The 15830-nt window shown below is 38.8% G+C and overlaps 1 protein-coding gene across 2 annotated transcripts in view; it reads right to left on the bottom strand.

Annotated features, from left to right (window-relative positions):
• arid5b (AT-rich interaction domain 5B) overlaps positions 1-15830 on the bottom strand; it is a 108901-nt gene that overhangs the window by 64245 nt on the left and 28826 nt on the right. The gene's annotated exons all lie outside the window — the stretch shown is intronic.

The raw sequence follows: 15830 nt of genomic DNA on the forward strand, positions 1-15830 counted from the left end.
TATTACCACAAACACCTGCAATAATATTTGCTGAATTTGTATTATCATAAATATATTAACTACTTAATATCATAAAGAAATATGCACAAATACAAGAACATATTCATGAAGAAATTCAAAGTAATCACTTTAGTGTTAATACATACATTCTTGATTAAAGGGAGTTTAAGTCCTCCTGGTTTTTAAACAGGGTGTTGGGGTGCTGGATGATAAACGCAAACCTGTTAGTTAAGGTGAACCAAGACCATCAATATTTTTAGAATACCAATAAAAACACCCCAAAGTTCACCTCCTGGGCTGGGAATGTGCAGCAGAGAAATAGGAAACACATTTCTTTAAGTGTTCTAGCCAGATTTTTGTAGAGAGCAGTACTTAATTTTACAGGACACATTTATTCCTCCATCTCCCTTTAGCTTTTATGGCTTCAGTCGCCCTTATAGATCACCAGTTGGCTACTGGTGATATATCCACTGCTGTTGTGCTGCCAGCTCGACAACCTTAAAAAGTGATGACTTTTATTCAAGACACGGACAGATTGATGGTTCAAAACAAAACAAAAATACTGTCAGTAATTCCTGGAAAGTTTATTTTATTTCCTGTTTAGCTTGATTTCTGACGACCTTATCTTGTTTTACGCACACAACTATTTCGAGTCGCGTTCAGGAAGTCAGACGCTTTTTCTTTTTTTTAACGCCGATTCATTGCGACTTCAAATAACTCTCTCGAAAGTTTCACATCCTGTCCTCGCAGGCCCAGAGCATGCCTCATCATGTGTGCCACAAATAAATAGAAAATCTTAATTTTGTCGTCCGGGTGCGTGTTTGCAGCGCATGACGGCATGCGGGGCTTCCTTTTGTTTTTTGTTTTTTTAATTTTATTTATTTATTTATTTATTAATTTTTTTGTGCAGCGGGAGAACTGTGAAAACAGATCTAGGAGCGGTGCTATTTTGCTCGACCAGTTTAGCGACGAGATAATTTGTGGTGGTAAATCCTGGGAGCAGTTTAGACAGGACAGGTGTGAGTGGGTGTGTGCAAACACGGCGTGCGTGAGTGTGTGTGTGTGTATGTGTGTGTGTGTGTTCGCTGCTTACTGACCAACCGCAGTAAAAAAATTTTTTTTAAAAATCAAACATTGACTGCACACATCTAGCTCTATAATCTACCCTCACTGTTTATCTCTGACGGTTGTGCTTCTGTTAGAACCACCTGACCTCCATTTGTTTTTGTTTTTTTTTCCTTTATTTCCTCCAACTCCATTACTGGTTCATAATCAGGCTAATATTCCCCTGACATGTCTGTGTGACTAATATGCGATCAGGTGTAGCCACTTACTGGCAAAGAAATGTTGTTGTTTACTTGACTGGGCAGAACATCCTGGTCTGATGAGATAAACCTTCATAAATGCTAAGAAAATAATCTGATAGACAAACTGTTAATGTTACACCAGGGGCACAGAGGCACAGTCACAATGACAGGACTAAAATGGAGCGTAGATGAGTCCGTCTGCTGGTGTTAGGTTGCTGAAATTTCCTAAAAAGGACTAAATGCGAAGAGCAGCTGAGCCTGATGGGGAGCGTTATTAAATTTTCCAGGTATTTGGCCATAAAGCCGAGCGCAGAGACGAAGGGATCACGACAGTTTTCACAGCTCGTCTCCTGGGAGGCATAATTGTGTATAAAATTTGCGAGCAGTCCATCAAAATAGCTGTTTAGATATTTCAGTCTGGGCCAAAGTGGTGGTCCGCCTGACGGGCTGCCATTCCCTGCCTAATAAAAATACCATGAAGTTAAAGACTTGCAACTGGGAGTTTATTATTCTGTGCTGAAACGTATGAGATAAAAGCGAGACGGAGAGATGTCTCATGTTGCTCCAGGGAAGTCATGTGATTTGAAACAGCAAAAACATGAAGGAAAAACGGCTTTAGTTATTTTACAGATGATGTATTGATGAACCTTTTCCTCAGGAAATTATAACTTCAATATCTTGGCGTAAAAACACAGGGAATGTGGGTGTTGATGCTCAACTCAGTTGTTGAGATCTATTTGTTAGCAGAAGACATCGCTAGCATGAGAGAAATGTTATAAATTGCACAAGACTTCATTATTTTCTGGCATACGTTTTGTGCTGCCAAAAGACATATTTTTTGGAAGCAAGTAAACACTGAATTTCATCATAAATACATCTGCGTATTTCTACTTATTGATTGAAAACGAGGCGGTATTTTTCTCCAAATGGAGCCTTCTGGTCAAATCTTCTAAGTTTCATCAGTTAATAAATATTAAGATGTTTTTGTGGCACATTATTCCTGATACATAATCAGAATGAATAAAATAAAAGCACATACATGTTAGGGTACATTAAGATTTTAAAAGTTACGGTTTTTATAACCATGACAGTTTTTCATCAGATCTTTCCTATAGTTTAAAAGGCTTTTGATCAGACGCCAGAGACGGTTAAAGAGTGAGCAAGGTTTTCTTCATCTGTAGAGATGATGCTGCTAGAAGTGATTTCTTCCTGACAAAAGCTATGCATCTGTTAGCAAGGCTTAGCTGTTTTAATAGAGAGCTTAAAGTTCTTACTGAAGCAAAATGTGAAGTTGAAACGGAGTGGAAATAAAAAACCGGGATGATAAAAGTTTCCAGTCCAAACAGCTGAGGACTGTGAACAAATCTACCTCTAAGCTGAGCCATTCCTTAATTCAGACGTTAACGAACTTGAGGTGAACCACATAAATCTCGAGCATCCGCTCTTCCTTTCCCATCTGAAGCGTTTGATTTTTACTGACTCGACCACCTGATACCTCAGTAGTACATTATATAACACCAGAAAAGGGCATGCTTGGCACGGGCCTGGTGTCAATGAAGTGTACGAATGCTTGGAGCAGGCAGCCTGGCTCATCGGATAGCTAATGCTAACTCTGGATACTCGTAGTGCTGCTCCATGGAGAGCAGACCGGCAAACAGATGAAATACTATAAGTATGTTTACGTGAGAACTACGAGTAAATTTAGTGGGTGTGTGTTGTATATTTCTTGCTCTAGTCCATATTAATAAGCAACCCTTTTTAGGAAGCAACAAAAACACAGCTGAATCCTTCTTAAAGATTCCCTTGATTCACACATTTATACAGAGACGTCTCTGCTAGACAGAAGGTTTACATTAATATTTAGATTTATTTTTCAGCTGCTAAAACCTAAAAACGTCAAGCGAAACCCAACGCTTGAGGTTTTGTTCTTCTGTGTTTTATGTACATAGATATTTGAAAACGAATACAATGTTACGCTTATGATATATGTTGTCACTATTATGGATCTAATAAATAGACTATTAGTATAAGTCTAATAAATAAATACTATGACTATCAAAAATAAAGAAAACAAAAACACTGTTTAATAGCGAGAAAACTAGTTAATATTAATTTAAATATTAGGGTTATAGTGGCTTTTATAACTCGTACCAATGCAGATATATAATGAAAAAGGTGAGACAGTGAAGCCTCTGTTAACTAACACCAGACTGCATCTTTCCTCCTGGGCCACTGCTCTCACACTTACTGGAGTCAACAACTCAAACACACTCCTTTAGTCTTACTTACTAAACAAATGTAAAGCAGACAGTCTCTGTTGTGCAAATCTTTGTCTGTTTGTGCACATAAAACCGGACTCAGTGATATGACTCAATGCTTGTCCCATTGTAATAACACGGCAGCAAAGCAAGGCGTCACAAGAAAGCACAGAGAGTTCATATGAGCCGTCCAACATGCGGGTTCATTCGACTAAACTCACTCTCTGAATCCTGTTCTCTCTGAAAGCCGTAATACTTCGCTGGCGTACAAAGTCGACTGCATGGTTCAACAGCTGATGAAGCAGAGTCGGGCAGTTTGAAGTGCAATTTTACATAATTTATTCACAACACTGTCTGCTTTTACAAAGCTCCTAGACATGACATTCAGGAGTGTTTCTCATGGTAACTTAATTTTTCAGGGGTGGCTAATCAGCAAGTTTCTGCTTTGCTTTTTTTTTTTTTTTTTTTCTTCCTTAAAGACACGGCACGTTAACAGATATGAAAACAGTATATTCCCCCCACCCACCCATTCTTGGTCCCCGAGGCTCATAAAAATCACAGAAATTTGCAGCGGGGAAAATGACAGGAGGGACGCCGCTCACTGCATATTTACAGCAGCTGCATTCCCAACAATAAGTGTAATTAGTTCCACTGTGCCCCAGTATGAAGACCACTTCAAAAAGAACGATTAAAACCATTCAACCACCACACAGAGACAGACACGTGTGAAGACACCTTGAGCCGCAGAGGTGCCACAGATGAATCAGCACGCGCATCCTTGCACAGATGCACGTCCAACTCACACCGCGGACGACACGTTTATTCGAGATTGCAGCATTTGTCATACGCAATTACAGCTCAGAGGTATAGAGCGAGCTTTGTTTCCAAATGTCACGGATTTTATTGTAAGCGGTCACCGACAGACCTGCTCTTTCTCCCGAGGACCCTCACAGCATTTCACTTGATTAGATTCAATTTGGAGAGCGTGCCGCAGGGCATTAATAACTGTACAAAGGCGTTGGTAAAGTATGCATGTCAGCATGTGGGTATCTGTGCGTGTAATGTACGCTGAGTGTGTGTGTGTGTGTATGTGTACACTTTGCAAAGTCCTTTTGTTCCTGCGGCACAATGGTTCAAAATAAAACACAACGTTAACGGTGAGAAGCTTTCTGATTGTTTGGGGTGAGGGAGTTTTACTGCAGAGCATTGTGAAATCTGATTTCTCCCTCCGGGCCTCTTTTCCTTTTTTTTTCAGACCTGTCTACCTGCGACGTTGCAGAGGTAAGTGTGGCATGTTGATCAAACAGCAGTGGTGTGGCAGAGCATTTTCAGAACATGCTGTAAAGCTCCTGACCTCATAAACTACAACAATGTCAGGGTCATAACATGCTCCATAGGACAGCCGACGTGACGCCCACTCGGCCTCTGCACCTCTAAATAAACGCTGCCGCAGGTCAAGCTGGAAAAATCATCAGACAAGTACATAGAAATGTGCAGATGAAAGCAGATATTTACATTAACCATTTTAAAAAGACACAATGGCTTTTTGTCTTCTCACCACCTGACATGAAATTTGTAAAAAAAAATAAATTCCTGGTTTCCAGGATGGTCGAAATTACTTCCAGGCAGTAAATGCCTGAGTAAATGAGGGAGGTCAATTTTTTCACAACAAGGAACTAACCGGTGTAATTTATGACGCAGTATAATAGTAAAAATAAAACAATAAATAAAATAAAATTTCTAGAATAAAGATAAAATATTATGAGAGTAACATTGTAGCATTATTACTTTATTCTTGTGATTTTTTTTTCCAACTATGGCCCAAATATTTCATTGGCGTAATTATACCTTTATATTGCCTTGCAATATTACAGTGGACAGTTATAAAAAAAAAATAAAAAAAAAACTGTAAACTTTCAGTGTTGAATATACCAAAACTTTTGGGTGCATCTAACTCTTTTGCTGGACTGGTGCAAATAATACAAAACAATAAACTTTTAGTCTGATTTAATGTCAGCGAGTGAGAAAGTGAAACGTGCTTCTTTTTATACAGTCTATATGGTTTCAATAATATGTGCTCATTTTCAAACACATTACAGTAATAAGAGTCACTCAGGTTTATTATTCTGCAGCTGCCTAAAGAATAACTCTGATGAAAGCTTGTCATCAAGGTTATCTCAGCTTGAGGTGGTTACAACGCTACAAAGTGGAGAGCAGTGGAGATAAAGAAACAGAAAAATGAGGCATGAATTTCAGGGGTTTGACTAATTATTGTTTAAACTCAGAGTAAACAAACTGCATCGTTTTGAAGAGCCTCCTTTTGGCCTCTTCGTACTTCAATTACAGGTTGTTACTAACATTTTTTTAGTTACTATAATTGCCTGCCCAAGATGATGAAACTCCCACTATTATATTGCACAAGTGTGATATTTTAATTATTCTACACAATCTATAAATTACTCTGTCTATAACAATAGTTTTACTTCCGTTCCTCCATTACTCTACTTCACTATAAAACCCAACTTTAGTTTCCTGGCTGCTAATATTAACAAAAACTGTTTTAATTAATATTACCGCTACACTTGACCCTTTGCATGAAAACTTTATGGCCCTTCTGATTTTCCACATTTGCATAATTTCTCTAGAAGGCAAAAATTTTTTTAAAATTATTATTATTTATTATTCATGGCAAATCTTGATTTCTAATCCCAAATCCCCATGGTCATCTGTTCTTCTCTAAGTGTTAAATAAAGACTTTCACCATTAAATACAACACTGAGCTTTGCAGTTTAGTGTCTAAAAACTGACCTGACCCATTAAACCAATTTCTGAACCAATTAAAGCACCTCCACGCTTATTCCAACCCCCAGTAGGGGTGAATAAAAATCTACTATTGAAGTTCTCACCTTGGAAATTAATCTAAAAATAAATTAAAAAAAAACGTAAAATCTGCTTTCAGCAATAGCTGCTTCTTAGAGGATCACCGGTAACACAGTCTTTCCACAATCTTCACAGGTTTCCTGCAGAGTTCAGATATTTTGCGTCCGGTGAACCATTTGTGTTGATTTGGCATCATTGTGTTGGTGAAAGACCCACTGATGACCCATTTCAGGTTGGAGGCAGATCTGTCACATCGGAGTAAAGCACAGAGTTCCAGCAGCACTTAGAAAAACCTCGCATGTTAACGTTTGTGACGGTGGAACCCGAAATGCCCGGGATCTCTGCCAAACAACCAGCTGGCATGCAGACTGGGTCTCATGGTTCGTGACCTCAAGATGCCCCTCTGTACTGCTGATATCCAACAATAAGTAAATTCTGCTCACTGTAAGTGGTGGCAAGATGAATACAGTTGCTAGGCGAAAAGAACCATATTTACACTCGCGGAGAAACAGGAAGTCACAGAGTGCAACGCAAACTCCCTGGAGACTTTAAACAGCTCAGAAAATGTACAAATTTAAAACGGGATATTTACGCTACAGAGTCCCTTTGTGGTGCGAGCGGTCAACACAGTAGCTGTATCCAGTGTGGCGTATTTACCATCTTGAACTTTGTTTCGGTGCAGACATTTCTTACTTATGGATTGCCCCAGTAAAGAGAATTACAATAATGCAATCAGGATGTGAGAAAGCCACAGATGAGTCCCGCTGCGTCCTGAGATGACGAGATGGGGCCGAATTTACCAACGCTCCTCGGGTGAGCCGAGTGTCACTGAAACATGCTCGCTGTTGAAACTAAAAGGAGAAGGCAAACTTTCACAGCAAAGATATGGATACAGCTGCTGTCTTACACCAGTGCTTGGACTCCAACTTCACATTTAAGCTGCTCCACCTCTGATGACAAGGAAGATGATTGTCAGCATACAAGGCTTTCAGCTGGGAGGAGAAATATTCCTCAAACATTAACCAGGGGGAATACCACCAGCAGCCTCAATTTGTCAAAAGGTTTACAGGAAACAAAATGAGAACATGCACAATTCCTGAACACATTTAAATATGAAGAGATGCAATCTCCAGTGCAACATGAGCATCACTCATTGTTAGCACACAAGCATGTTTTTCCTTTCAGTGCTGGGACTGAATGGGTTAAAGCAACATATTGCTCCATTTGATTGCAGATATTTTCTGACCCCCTTGCAGTCTTTGATCTCTGCAAAAGTCTAAAAATCAACTCGGAGAGACCTCAAAGTTGCTAATAATACGCTTGAAAATCCATCACAGAGGGGAAATGCAAAACAAATGCAAGCTTTAATGTGAAGCATGATGAAATGTACAACTTTCTTTCTGCAACTTTGCTCTCTCCCTTCTGTTTGTCTTAAAATGTTTGATTTCTCCTTAAATTTGTTTTTTTTTTCGACAGCTGAACCCTCTGCTCTCGACGTCGACATATTTTCTTACAAGGATCTACAACCGATCGTCCCCCCGACACACACATACAACACACTCCTTCTCAACCTGACAGGTTTCCTCTGTAATCCAGACTTTAGTCTTCCTCACAAAGGCGTTTCTATAACGTCTGCTCATTTGAAATTGACACTCTAGTCTGCGCAGCTAAGTCAGCTAACTGAGTTAGCGGCTAAATATTGATGATCAATCAGTTGACCAATTAAAGCTGACCTGGTTTTATTTTGGAGATGAAAGTGCTGAGGGAAATATTGTGTTTTTTAAAATTAAAATTCATTCAAATAGTAGAACACGAACTTGACAGAAAAGACAAGACACAAAAATCTGTTGGGACGTTTCTTTAAGCTGGAGCTGGATTTATGCGTTTGGGACAGATGTTGGGAAATTTCACTCAAACATTGGGTCACACGTTATAATGCAGTTTGTTTTGTTAATAAAGAGACTTCGAAGGAGCATAATCATTATTCACAGAGAGTCATTTTAAACTAAACAGCTGAATTACTCACTGCGCATTATAAATACAACAAAATAGTAGATGTTAAAAATGTGCAGCATTATAATATTGATGTTAATGGGTTGTGTCTATCTATCTATCTGTAAATATTAGCTGCTTATGTTGAACGGAGGGTGTATTGAAGTGTAGATCCCGTTCCTGCAAAGACACATTCAGATGAAAATATTTCCCTGTCTGTAAGCGACAGGGCAGCAGTCCACCTCAGCCTGCTAAAGTCGTTAGCTACGGCTGCTGTCAAGAGACACTCTAAAAATAAGGATCTCGGTCTACTCCGGCGTGGCATAAAGCTGCTGGCTGCAACACGTGTGCCCAAATCTGGATCATAAATATGGCAAAAAATAATATTTAACCACACAAGATGGATCTAATACTTGATGTGGGAAACATTCGAGCCAGCCAGCTCCTCCTTTGATTAAGTGACTGCAGTCGTGGTGCAACAGGAGTGGAAATAATGAGAACATGCTCCGACGCTATACGACACCGGAGAGGATTCAGTGATTTATTTATTTTTTTTGCTAATTACACCAAAGGAAGAATTTCTCTTTCATAACAAGCATGACGAATCACATCATCATAATCAAAACCTCAGAAATGCGACGGGCGACATGGAGCCCATTAGTTGGGGTTAAAACAGCAGTTCGGCTGAATGAAACGCTACATTGGATGATTAGATAAAACATCACTGATGTCATCGTATTTCATTACAGAGCCGGAATATCTAAAGAGTTTATCTGCTCCTCCGTATCACCCGCTTTAAAACTTCTGCTACATCTGACAAAAAAAAAAAAGACAAAACAAAAACAAACTACAGGTAATAAGAGAGCTGCTGACGTTTAAAAGCAAATCCGTGGGTTGTTAAAATAAAAAAAAATAAAAAAAGGAAAATAAATCCAACGTGATTCATGTAAGCTGTGTCATTTCATATTTAAAAATACTCCCACTGTCCACCCCGCCGCACACGAGTGGTAAAAAGCTGAAAAACCATTTCTCTCATGCTCTCTGTCACCCGCCGTAGCCCTTAAATCACTCATTCGGCTCAATTTTGCTGTTGTCAACATTTCCACATTATCTGCTCGGCCAAGGAATTTACTGGCTTCCCCCCCCGCTGCTTTTAGTGTTGCTGGAGAGAAACAGCAGGGTAATGTAAAACTCGCGGCCAATAATGTCACTTTCATATTGGGCTCTTACGGGGCTGTTAAAAGTATTTACCCCCGTACAGATTCTCTTCTTGTTTTAGTCACACTTAAATGTTTCCGACCATTAATAAAATGTTTACATCAGGCAAAAATAACCTTCTATATTTTAATAAGCAGTTGTATAATGATTTTGTTTAGGGAAAACAGCTACCCAAACCAACGTGAAATAGTAATTGCCCCCTACCCTGCGCTTAATAACTGCTTGGCAGCAGCAACTGGCATCGACTCTCTTACGTCACTGTGGAGGAAATTTGACCCACACTCTTTCCTGAGTTTTTTATTTTTTATTTCCCAGCCACAAAAGGCCCATTTCAGGTCACGCTGTGGGATGTTAATAGGATTTAAGTACAGGCTTTGACTAGGCCATTTCATTTTGAACCTATTTTTTGTCTTTCTGCCAATGAAAAGTGGACTAGAACTGTTCTTTGGATCATTTGGGGGTTAAGGTAAATCAATGGTTCCTGAGGCACCTGGGCATCACACTGCCACCACCGTGTTCGACTGCTAATGTGCTGGTTTCATGTTAGTCTTTAAGTTTAACTTTTGTCTAATCAGTTCACTGAATACTTTATCAAATCAATATGTTTAGATGCAAATGTAGGGGAATTTTGATGTTAGCCAACTTATCACTGAGTCATGATCACTGACGTAAACTGTGACATGCAGTGCTATAGATGATGCTTTGGGCTCTTTTATTACCTTCTGGAGTAATATCATGCACTCTTTGAGTAATATTTGGTAGGCCTGCCACTACTGGGAAGTTTTCATCATTTTTTATTAGTGGATATTCAACATCACTGGGGCATATTGGAGTCTCAAACCATAAATTTCTTTATATTGGGACATAATTTTCTTCTCTTTTTTTTTAGCCTACTTCATGTTGTCAGACAGGTACTATTAAAATGACTTACTGAGTACAATCAGCTAGCGGTAATCAGGCCTGGATGTGGCTCATAAAAGTTTATGAGTAATTACTAGTGGCAGTAATTAACTTTCCACACAGGGTGAGGTTTCTTTGGAAAGCTTTTTCCTCCCTGATAAATAAAATCAATATTTAAAAAACAAAAACAAAACAACAACACACTTTATTATGTATTCAGGTTATCTTGTCTTGTATTAAAAATGGATTATCTGATCCATTTAAGGGATGGAAGAAAATAAATCTGTTAGGAGCCAAATACTTCTCTTCTCAGTCCTTTAAAATAGCTACAAGCTTTAAAGACAGCTTTTCAATCGTGGGGAGAAATTGAAGCAAAAGAAGAGAAAAGAAAAAGTAGGGGGCAGATCTTGATTGGTATTCTTCCTCTGTCCTCCCGGCTCTCTTCTTCATGCTCCGTATTGATCTCTGAGGTTACCCTGTTTCCATTTAGTCTCTTCTCATAATATATAACACATCTCAGATTCAACCTTTTCTTCTCTTTCTCACTTCTCAATGACAGAGGCGAGGGGAAGGGAAATGCAAGCAGCTCCGGTCTGACAACTGGTTTCATGTTATTGAAACCTGACCAAATAGAAATAAATAACTAAATACATAAAAAGCAGGGCAAAGGCATTCACCAGAGACACCAAAGAGGAAAAAGATCTGCGGACAACTGGAGCAGAAACAATTTTGCATACTTGTATGATTCACTGCTCATCCAATCTGTGAATGACTACACAGTCTTGGATGAAATAAAATGTGCTGGAACATTTCTCTAATTGCGACCTAGCCAGCGCAGTAAACAAAAATGCATTAATCACGGCGAGCGAGCGCAGCGACGATAAATCAGCAGCACTCTGTAGTGAAACAAAGCGACGTGATTACACAAACACAAAAGCTGCGGGTTTGTTCTGTTCAGATCGAGCAAAACTGGAATAATATCTCAAATTTGTTTAATGGATCTGCATAAAATAGCATATTGTGTTTGCAAATGACTCAGAGGGCCATCAGTCACCGACATCGCATCAGTCACACGCGCCGCATCGCCTCTCCCCTGCTCATTATATCAACAGCAAGCTGTGCTCCCAATAACACACACCCTGCCCTTCAGCGGCCATCCAGGACGCTGCACGTCAAATTCAAATCGGCATCGAAACATAACCTTTTACTTCGTTTTTGTAGTTCTTTAAAACATTTATCAGCCGACATTTCAAACAGCTAAAATGTCCCATAGGTGGGAAAACTTTATCACTTTGTTTTATTGCTGTACGAAAGTGATGTCAGCCTCTGCTTCATCACTTGTTTACTCCAAGGAGTCAAACTGTGTTGTAATTTGATCAGCTGTTTCTCCGGCTTCTTATGGTGTTTAATGTTTGGGTTTTTTTTTCTTGGATTTCAGCTGTTTTTTCAATCATTTTATTTTAATTTTTTATTTATTTTTTTTTTGTAAAAACGATACCAGAGTAAAAAAAAAAAAAAATTTGTAACTTGAACAAGAAAAAAATGATTTTAGAAATAAACCAATTTTTCTTAAAACCACAATCAGACATATTTGGTCAATCAGACATATTTTAGAATTGGCTAATTTACCCTTGATTGGTCTTAAATACAAAATAATTACTTTCACATTTATTAAAAGCATCCTAAACTCAGAATTCACTTCTAATGCATCAACCAGCAGTCTGATCAGGCATCAGTTTATCTCTACGAAGCCAATATCTTTTCCCTCTTTCAGCTCTTCAGAAAATCTGAATCTGTCAAAGTCAGAATTGGCAGGTCCGGCCGCAAAGAAAACTGGAAGTCGATATCGGTCAGAAAAAGCTGACTTGCATTAAAAAAAAACTTCTTCAGCCCCAACGGGGTGATCCGCAAGGTGCTTTGAACTCTGGAAACTTGAGTAAACAGAACTTGAATGCATCACCTGTGTGCTCCGTAAAGGTGTGACTCTCAGGTGGTTTTTCGTCTTCGTCAGTTGTCTTCTGCAGTCCTAATTTACAAGAACCCTGCACAATATCTACATCTGGTTCAGGAAAAGAGGTAGTTTAATCTGCATTATCTAGCTATGTCCTCTTGTCTTTCCAAATTTAAACAGTGTGTAACATCACAAAAACAGAATATCTAATTAATGTTACGGATGACTCAGTTCTAGCTTTAAAAAGTGAAGTGTAAATTTCAAATAAGTAAAAAAAAAAAAAATACTTCAGTTACATTTTGTGGCACTTGGGACTGTTTTGTCCTGATTTTAAAAAAATCTCAGATTAAAGGTTGGATCCTCTAAAATTCCCACGGGGGGCAAAAAAAGAAAAGTCAAAATAATACATTTTTCTCAGAGTATTAAGAATCGTGCAGGGTGCTGCCGAGCACCAGGTCCACACAAGAACCCTTCAAGGATAAATGGGTGTAGACGTAAAAAAATAAAAAAATAAAAAATAAAAAAAACATTCCTTAAAATATAATTTCAACTCTCTGAGTAAATATTGTTGCTTCCTGATGTTTCAGTGTGAGATAATCCTACTAAAATATATTAATGATTAATATTTAAGCTTTTTGAACCTCTCTGCTGGGTTGTCGATGACTCTGCACTAATGACAGAACATGCTTGTGGCAGCTTAGTCACCGCACTACCTTCTTGAGGTCGTAATGTAATGGTTACAGGGGCCCCTAATTATTCAGTGAACGCCAAGCGGTCGTATAAAAATCTTTTTCCACACTACTACGAGCCGCGACTCATTTCAGTTATACAGGTTTTCCCATGAACCTCTCAGGCAGCATGTTCCACTTCTCTTTATATAAACACACAATGTTCCTAACATTCCTAATTTCTTCACCATGCTTGAAATGTTCGCTGACTCTGTGTGTCCGGCGAAATTTAAGCGACGAGCCGAGGAGCTGCGCTGCCAAACAACCTGGAGGCGGGTTCGTCTGAAGGTGGGACCCGAGGGAGACGCGGTGACATGTTTTGTTTTTAAATGTGGCTGAACGCTCAGCGCTTACACACAGTCAGCTGAGAGCCGCCGCCGTCCGCTTCAGGACATCGCCGGGAATTCAAAACTGATCTCATCCACTTTGAGATGTGACATAACCGGTGAGTCTGAGAGAAAAAGAGGCTCTTTCACGTTCATCTGCCTAATTGTTCCACGAGAGTCGCATTCCCTCAGAAGGAGCGCTAACACCCAGAGGAAAACGCTGCAATGAAACGGTGGAAGAACAGAGGGCAAAACGGGCGAGAAACACTCCTCCATGCATGCTGGCTCCTGTTCTTAATTACAGCGTACACAAAAGTGTCTCATTCATTTCAGCAGGGTGGTGCGAGGGGAAAAACAGGGAACAGTTTATATAATTTTCACCTCAATTAATTCAACTGTGAAGCACGAGGATTAAGGACCTTAACGCGGGGCTGTACTCCTGCTCATTAAATACGGGAGAAAAAATGTAAATTCCCATATTTCAGCTTCAACCCAGATGTTTTTAATGTTGACTCTGTTAGCTGGAGAAGGGTGGAGGGGGTGTGGGGGGGACAAAAACACACCCAGCCCTACAATAGGAGTCAGATAAACAAGAGAAGAGAAGAGACAAAAACAACACAAGTGTTCTCCTCTGGTTGATTTATGTGATTCTATTACATTAAACATTCTTTCCCCTGAGCAGGCTCAGCTCCCAAGCAACCATTGCTTGCAGCTCTAATGTGCCTGGCAGCGGGCCAGGAAAAGCTGCCTGCCTTATTGATTGCCAGATTGAAAAGTTTGCATTTAATAGGCCCTGTAATACATGAAGGAATTATTCAGAGGGCTTCCTTGTCAAAAACCCAGATTGGTCCTTTTGAGTATAGAAAAGGGGAAGGAAAAAAAAACAACCCACAAAAAAAACAGGAGCTTTGTGACAAATGAGCTCCAGAGAGTCTCTTTTGTGCCAGAAACAAAACTACTTTGCTGCTTCCCAGAACGATCACAGTCAAGAAGAAGTTAACGTGAGGGAATAGTGGAGGATTTTTGTAAAGTGAGTGTTTGTTAAAAGGTAAAATCACACCTGATAACTCTCTTGGCATCTTTACTTAGTATAGATCCAGACTGGCTGGAAGCGGAGCGTGAAGCTAACTGCTAGCTTAAGAGGAGCCAAGAGGAAAGCAGATTTTCTGTACATACAAGCCACGATTATTTACAAAGTAAATGAAGCTGACGTGTGAAAATGTGTGCTGAGAGTGAAATATTTCAAGCATTTCTGGACAGACTAGCTATTTGATATGAAAGTAATGTAATAAAAAAAAAAGTTATTATTAGCTTCTTGACAATGGTTAGCCAAGTTTTTTATAAGCTGGAATGAGATTTTCAACGTGTCATAAGTGATAATATCAAGATGTCATGGTATTACAATTTAAGTAAAAATGTATATTATCTGAATTATTTAAAAAAATTATTAGTCCTAATCCTGCAAAATGAATCTCATGTTATTTAGTACAGCTGCAATGATATCAACACAGTTCTAATATTGATGAAAAAGGGGCTAGTTATAAGTGAAATAATCTGCCAATAGAATAAAACATTTTAATTTATAAAATGCAAAAAATGCTTTGTTCATTTCCCTTATAGCTACAACATTTTCATCAATATTAAGGAATTGCTGACTTAAAAAAAGAGTTTCTAATTTGTGCTGAAAAGATACTTGTGAATAAGTTTTGTCTTATTTCGAGTGTGCTAACATATTTGCAGTAGAAACTGGACCAAGAATACTTGGTAAGATTTTGTGTCTTTGAAGTGTAATAGGTTTCACACCCATCATGTCCCATTGGCTATTTTCCCAACTCATCCCACCTAAAATTATATCCAATTTGATCTGTCAATGACAAAAACCAAAGAAAAAAACTACTCAGAAAGCCTTTAACGACAATGAAAAAGTTTCTTTTGTTGTTTTTTTTTTTTTTTTTTGTTGAAAGTTTTTATCTGGAAAGTATTGAAACAACTTTTTTTTCAACAAAATGAACAGTAATTTAAACCGCAGGAATGCTGTGGTGGTAAATTTCACCGGTTTTGAAACCACAGCCTTTTAAAATGCTGAAATACCAGTAAATAGGTCCGTGCCTACAGTAGCTTAGAGTCGTGATTTCTGGAAAACACTTAATTACGATGCTCTTGCTGAAAATTATCCTCATTACTCTACATGAGCTCAAGCAAGATATTAACTGCCTATAACTTTTCATCAAAACCATGGCTATAAAAACTCCTGCATTATCCCTTTAAAA

Source organism: Gambusia affinis, linkage group LG13 (genome assembly GCF_019740435.1).
Source record: "Gambusia affinis linkage group LG13, SWU_Gaff_1.0, whole genome shotgun sequence".
Lineage (NCBI taxonomy): Eukaryota > Metazoa > Chordata > Actinopteri > Cyprinodontiformes > Poeciliidae > Gambusia > Gambusia affinis.